General features: G+C 41.8%; 1 long non-coding RNA gene across 2 annotated transcripts; it reads right to left on the bottom strand.

The window, feature by feature from the left end:
* Positions 1-3,817: 3,817 nt before the first annotated feature.
* On the bottom strand, positions 3,818-6,910 carry LOC134463294 (uncharacterized). Of its 2 annotated transcripts, none has more exons than XR_010037710.1 (5): positions 5,544-5,678; positions 4,924-4,993; positions 4,628-4,732; positions 4,100-4,178; positions 3,818-3,995 (listed from the first exon to the last, which is right to left on the bottom strand). It is a non-coding gene; the product is annotated as an uncharacterized LOC134463294 (long non-coding RNA). The 2 variants fall into 2 exon arrangements; XR_010037709.1 differs by lacking the exon at positions 5,544-5,678 and adding an exon at positions 6,293-6,910 and having other exon boundaries at positions 3,819-3,995.
* Positions 6,911-7,146: the final 236 nt, after the last annotated feature.

Consider the following 7,146-nt stretch of genomic DNA (forward strand, 5'->3'; position numbering starts at 1 on the left):
TAGAAAATCTGTGGTTCTACTACCATGTAAGCATCATAATTCCCCCCGACCCCCTCCCAGGTGTTTCAGATGGTTTGGGCCAAGGATCGTCTTTTTAAATCACACTGGCGAGAAACAGAACGACAGTGATGGAAAGCTGAAAAGGGCTGGGCGGAACGGAGAGGGCTAACATTTAAAAAAAGAAAGGAGGTGACAGCCAAATGTACCAAATTAACTGACATCTTCTCAAGACAAGCTGGTAGGTTACTGAAAGAGATATAGATAATTGCCCTGTTATGAATTTTATCATATAACGTGGCGAGCGTTTGCAACTGTCACAACTGTCAACTTACTGTCAACTTTTAAAAATGTCACAATGTAGGCCTAGGCTATAGGATTATCTATGCTTTAAAGTGCATTCCTATTTCCGTAGAAGAACCGAAAACGTGTTGCTTTACATGCCAGTTAACCATTTTGATGAATAGATTGCCAAACGCTTCATCACGCTTTATTTGTAGCCTACCACCAGCGCACACAGATTAACGCAATAGACATACCGGTATTAGACTCTGGCCTATGCAAATAGGCTATAACGTGGCGATGTTTGCTATGTCAAATCAACTGTCAACTTATTGTCAGCTTTTAGAATGTCACAATGTAGGCTTTATGGCATATGTCCTATGGTTTAGAAGTGTATTCCTATTTTCATAGAAAAAAACGAAAACGTGTTGCTTTACATTAGGCTACATTCCATTTGATGAAGAGAGTTGCCAAACGCTTCATCACGCATTACCTTGCATTATTATATGGTGTGACGTCATCGGTCGAATGCTCCATTCATTTCAACGGGGCTCCCCAACGTTCGCACGTCTGTTATTTTTCGATAACGGACGGGTTGGTCTATAACAGACCGCTGTCAATGGCAACAAGACTTTTCACTGCTAAAGCGACTTTTCAACAAGACTCTGATCAGCTGCTGTGGTAGACAACACCTGTTGTCCTGGCTACCTAGCTGTTGCCTAGCGGTGTTCCACAACGGCACTGTTTTGTTTTGCGCAGCAACAATCTTTTGACATGAAAAACTATAATAGACCTAACATTAAATAGGCCAAAAGAAATGTCCCCGCCATGTGTGAATCATTTAAGTATATCCATATAATAAGCGGGTTAACTTTCGGCGAGTCGGTCGCTTTGTGGAATAGCAGCACTTCAGAGAGAACGCTCCGCTCCGCTCCGCTCCGCGTCGGGGTCTAAAGATTCTCTCTGTCGTGCTGCTATTCCACGGTAGCGACCTTCTCGCCGAACGTTAACCCTTACTTACCACCGGCGCGCACTATCAGTTATTAACACAGTAGATAGGCCTATATTAAACAGAGGCTATTACATTTGTTGTTAAATAGGCTATTTGTTAGTAGATGCTGTTTAAATCATTTATAAGTGCTGTATAGGCCTACCAACACAGCACGAAAAGGGGGATTTGTGACAATGAACTCGTCCCTAATCGTCCACGGACTTGCCTAACTTTCGTCTGATTTTGAGCGCTTGAGAGAATCAAAACTAACAATTTTGATGACACCTAACTCGCCCGGAAGCGAATCGCGAGCCGCGGACAGGTCTCACAGCAGGGTGTTAATGGCCCAACGATTACCACATGAAAGGCAATGACAGCCAGCCCGGAACGCGGACTAGCCTTGCTCTTATTGGACGAAAAAGACACGTGACTCAAAGTAAAAGAGCTGCGCTATTGGTTAGCAGCTACGACCTTCTATTGGTCACGTTGGATTAATTTATGCAGACCGTATAATTATGCAAAAAATATTATTAATAATATACATAGGTTGATTTTACTTGTATATTCACATCATTATATTCACACAAAATGATTTTTAAAAAAACGCTTTTAATATCACACCAAACAATGTACACACACTTTGACAAGAACCATGCAACTACACACATACCCTGCAAACAATATACTATATATGCAGTGATGTACACAGCACTCAGGTCACAAATGTACAACTAGGAAACATTTAATTACCGACAGATTAGGTTTGGGCAGGCTGTCATCTCACAGACCTGTATTAATACAGGTCTGTGGTCATCTTGCTTTAGCGTACGTATCGCACGCTAGTGCATGGTGCGACGCATTTTGAATTCAAAGCGTGCTCCTCAACGCAACGGTAAAGCGCTTTCATGCACTTTTGACTAGTGACGAGGTTTGCGCAGTTTTCCCGCCGTGTCGGCGATTTTGTTTTGTCACAGCGCATTTCTGTTACTAAACGCAAATATGTTTTGCTGTGCCCTAACCAAAACCACCCCTAAACCTAACCTGTCAGTGAAGTAATGTTTCTGCTGCTTTACTTTTGCCAAGAACAGCGAGATTAGGCGAATTTCTACCTAAATTGTGCCTAAACCAAAACCATCCCTAAACCTAACCTGTCACAGGGCGTTGTGGAGCACGACTTAACTTGAAAATGCGTATTGGACACACGCGATAGTGAGTTCAAATCAGCGTGTCATAGATACGCTTAGCCTATGCATGATGTTTGGGAAGGGCACAATTCATAAAACTCAGAAACATACAATGCTTTTTCAAAAAAAGGGTTCCATGTTCCCCGCTGCATCCAAGTAGACTGCTGCCACATTGCTAAGAGCAGGTTGTTGTTACATCTCTGACAGGTTAGGTTTAAGGATAGTTTTAGTCAGGGCACATACAAAAATGGATTTTAGTAAAAGTTGTCAATTCATAGTAAATATGTGGTAAATATGAAAGTAAGAGGAAAAATACTACAGGTACTGCCTTTTAATACAGACTATACAGGTATGTACAACATTATAAACATTGCTGTTGATTTCATGTTCTTCAGCCGCCAATCATGCCAGCAGGGTCTACTGAAGGTCTCTGGTCACTGCGTCCTCGTCATACTGCAACAGGCACTCAGTCTCACTTCTGGGAGCTGTAGAAACATTAATATAATATAATAACATTAATACTTCACCATGCACCTCATATTGACATAGCAAATATATCAATAAGCAAGTCATATTGAGCCCAACAGGGATAATCTTACACTATTTCAGTCTTCTATGGTCTCATGCACTATGTCTCCCTGCCAGGATATGTAGGATGTAAGAAAATAAATCAAAACATAGCAATGCACAGCATTGAGAACTTATCTATAAAGTAGCACAAGTCATATTGCCAATGTAGGCCAGGGGTGGGGAACCTATGTCTTGAGGGCCGTTTGCGACCCTTGAGGCCGTTTTATCTGGTCCCCGATATAATTTTAATGTTATTCAGCTTCACATAAAATATGACATATTTTGTAAAGGAACCTTAGAAAATACATTTGCAATACAATTAAGTTATATTCAGGGAAGCTGAAGAAGGTGGTGTTTGTTTAAATGTGGCTGCCTTCAATATAGGTCTAAAGTGAAGGGGAAAATCCTGGTTTGTGTTCATAGTACGTCCCTTGGAGAACTTTTACGGCCCCTCGGATGAATTTGAATTGGCCCTTCGAATGAGAAAGGTTCCCCACCACTGACGTAGGCTATAGGTTAAGCTTACCCTCTTTCACTCTTCTGTGGTGAGACTGTGCCCATTTTGGGTTGACCTCCACACGCGTCTGTAGCACAGCACACAGGATTGCAGGACACAGCATCCTGCAGGACACTACAAAAAAAACAAAAAACAAACAAGGGGAATGAATAAATTACCTGACCAGTTATTAAACAAATGAAAATTGATGTGCCAGAGCTGTGGTAAAAGTAACCTTGGGTCCAAATCATCTAGGCCTAGGGTGTGTGTGTGTGTGTGTGTGTGTGTGTGGTAAATCCAGTGTTCACATTATTCAGATATGAGAATTAATTCATTCATTCATTTTAACTGACATCAGTACATACCCATATCAGTTCCATTTCACCCTGCCAAGATACTGGACCTGGGTCTATTGGAGCTCTCTGCTCAGGGTGTCCTCGTTATACTGCAGCAGGCACTGTTGTTTCTATAGTTCCTAGAAGCGAGACAAATAAATAAATACTTTGCCATGCACCTCATATTGACATAGCAAATATGTCAATAAGCAAGACCTATTGAGCCCAACAGGGATAATCTTACACTATATCAGTTTTCTGTGGTCTCTTGTAAGATTGGCCCATCACCATTCTGCAGGACACTACCGTCTACCTGCCAGGATCTGTAGGATGTAAGAAAGTAAATCAAAACATAGCAATGCACAGCATTGATTACTTATCTATAAAGTAGCACAAGTCATATTGACAATGTAGGCCAGGGGTGGGGAACCTATGTCTCTAGGGCCGTTTACGACCCTTGAGGCAGTTTTATCTGGCCCCCCGATATAATTTGAATGCTATTCAGCTTCACATGAAATATGGCATATTTTGTGAAGGAATCTTAGAAAATGCATTTACAATACAATTATGTTATATTCAGGGAACCTGAAGAAGGTGGTGTTTGTTTAAATGTGGCTGCCTTCAATATAGGCCTAAAGTGAAAGGGAAAATCCTGGTTTGTGTTCATAGTACGGCCCTTGGAGGACTTTTACGGCCCCTCGGATGAATTTGAAGCGGCCCTTCGAATGAGAAACGTTCCCCGACCCTGACGTAGGCTATAGGTTAAGCTTACCCTCTTTCACTCTTCTGTGGTGAGACTGTGCCCATTTTGGGTTGACCTCCACACGCGTCTGTAGCACATCACACAGGATTGCAGGACACAGCATCCTGCAGGACACTTCAAAAAACAAGGGGAACGAATAAATGACCTGTCCAGTTCTATAAAAAAGAATACCCTGAAAAAGAACACCCTGTTGTTTCTACAGCTCCTAGAAGCGAGACAAATAAATTAAATACTTTGCCATGCACCTCATATTGACATAGCAAATGTATCAATGAGCATATTGGTCACAAAGAAGTTAATCTTACATTCTTTCAGTCTTCTATGGCGAGTTAGGCCTTCAGGTGACTCGTCTTCGCCATATTATGAGACAGCAGCCTGTGAAAACATGGTAAATAGAATAACCCATTAACCTTGGGTCCTAATATAATACATGGACATAAACTAGCCTACATTATTTAGACAAGGTCAGTAGACCTCCACGTGAAACAATAAGAAAAAGTGACCATACATAATTTCAATTTCTTGAAGAGGCCATCTACACTTATTTGTGCAACAAGTGCTGTTTTGAGGACCCATACTTTTTAAGGACAGGTTGCCTACTGTTGCAAATGGCAGGGTATTTCACATTGATTTCGGGGTGGCGTGCTCAACTTGACCACTCTGGTCGACATTGAGCTTGCGCTGATACATTGGGCTCGCGTTACTGAGAGCTGCCGCCAGAACTACTCACGGTTAGCTTTCATAATATAGAACGCAACAAGGAAGAATCGGTCGGTTTGGTGAAAGGGCAAGGTGTTTCAATCGGGTGGGACTACACGTCCGGGAGTGATAGAAACACCTGGGACTGCACGTCCGGGAGCGATCTCAGTTGGGAGTGTCCATCTACCACCGTTTCAAAGTAGCATGGAACTAAATTATATCCCACCTTTGACTTGATTTTACGCAGGTGGGTCTTGGAACCCCTGTGTGACTGCCTAGGTTTCAGGATAGAGAAAGTAAAACAAAAATCATTGAGTAAAATCGATGGGGGACAAATTGTAGCTTTTGTAGACTACGTCGCTACTTGAGGAAAAAATAGCTTAACTACAGGGATGTTAGCTACTCGATACATAGTAGTGACGCTACGACCAAGCTACTAGAGAATGTAATTAAACTAGTCGCTTCGCTACTGCCCAGCACTGAAAACCAACATACCCAGACGGCACACCAGTCTTTCCAACGTCGCCTAGATGCATTTTTGCCGCTGTAAAATACATTGGCAAGGCGTCTAAGCGTTAGTTCATCAGCGAAATGCCGGGCAGACGTGAAAAATGAGCAGTGCCCAGCATCTAGTTGATGAGCTAACGCAATAGCATGCTAACGGTAGCCTTTGTCTATCTTTAGGCAGGGGAAAGGCAACTGAGAACGAGCAATGTCAAACAATTTACCATCAACAAGTATACTTAACATATTCACTGTTTCACCACAGCATTTTGTCATTACGATGCTCGCAAGTCATCAGAATTTACTAGCGTACAGCAGCAACTAGTGTAGTCACATTGAGGGGACTTGAGCTACCAGCTATGTAAACTGGCTGTGCTACAACTTAGCAATGGCGGATCTGTGTTCAGAGGAGCTATTCAATCGCTCTTGAGTACTGAAACTTTAAACCACAGTTGAGTAAAATGTACTTACATGTATATGAAGCCCATTTTCCGTTGGTATGTGAGGAACTTTTCCCCCATATCGCCAAGAAACTTGTAAACCACACAGACAGCGCGTGGTTCTGTTCAATCAGGAAGGTGTTGTTGACCGCGGCTGATGGCTTCTTTGTGGCTTGTGTGTGGAATTCGCATTGTGCCAATTAGTTTTACTGCCACCTAAAGGCTTGGTGTAGAACTAATTTAACCAGAGACGGTCTATTTTCAACTAACTTGAACAATCCTTGCTTTAGTTCAGAATACCATTTAAAAACCAGAGTGGCCAAGCACATTGATGTTTTTCCTCAAAAGCAGCTGAGGAACCTTTTTAATTCAAAGGGTCACTTCAAAATGTATGTCCAAGAAAGATCATTCAGATGATTCTATTTTGATAGCCTATTCTGTAGGTTCATTTAAATGTTTATAGCACAGATCGAATTGTTTGATCAACTTAATTTCTGAGCTTATAGTATCATAATAAAATGTACTGACAGCAAAGCTGTGGCTAGTAGAAAGGTTTAATGCAGGGGTGGGGAACCTTTTTCATTCGAGGGGCCATTTCAAATTCCTACCATGGTCATAAAATCCTCCGGGGGCCGTACTATGAACACAAATCAGGATTTCCCCATAAAATGTAGGCCTATATAGACACCTTTAGGCCTATATAGACATATAGACACCTTTAAAGGTAAACACTTTTAAAACAGTCTCCACCTTTTCTAGGTCCCCTGAATATAACTTAAATGCATTGGAAATGTAATTTCTAAGATTCCTTTAGGCCTGCAAAATATGTCATAGGCCTATTTCATGTGAAGTTACAAAACATTATAATGATATCAGGGGCCGGAT

Source organism: Engraulis encrasicolus, chromosome 14 (genome assembly GCF_034702125.1).
Source record: "Engraulis encrasicolus isolate BLACKSEA-1 chromosome 14, IST_EnEncr_1.0, whole genome shotgun sequence".
In the NCBI taxonomy this organism is placed as follows: domain Eukaryota; kingdom Metazoa; phylum Chordata; class Actinopteri; order Clupeiformes; family Engraulidae; genus Engraulis; species Engraulis encrasicolus.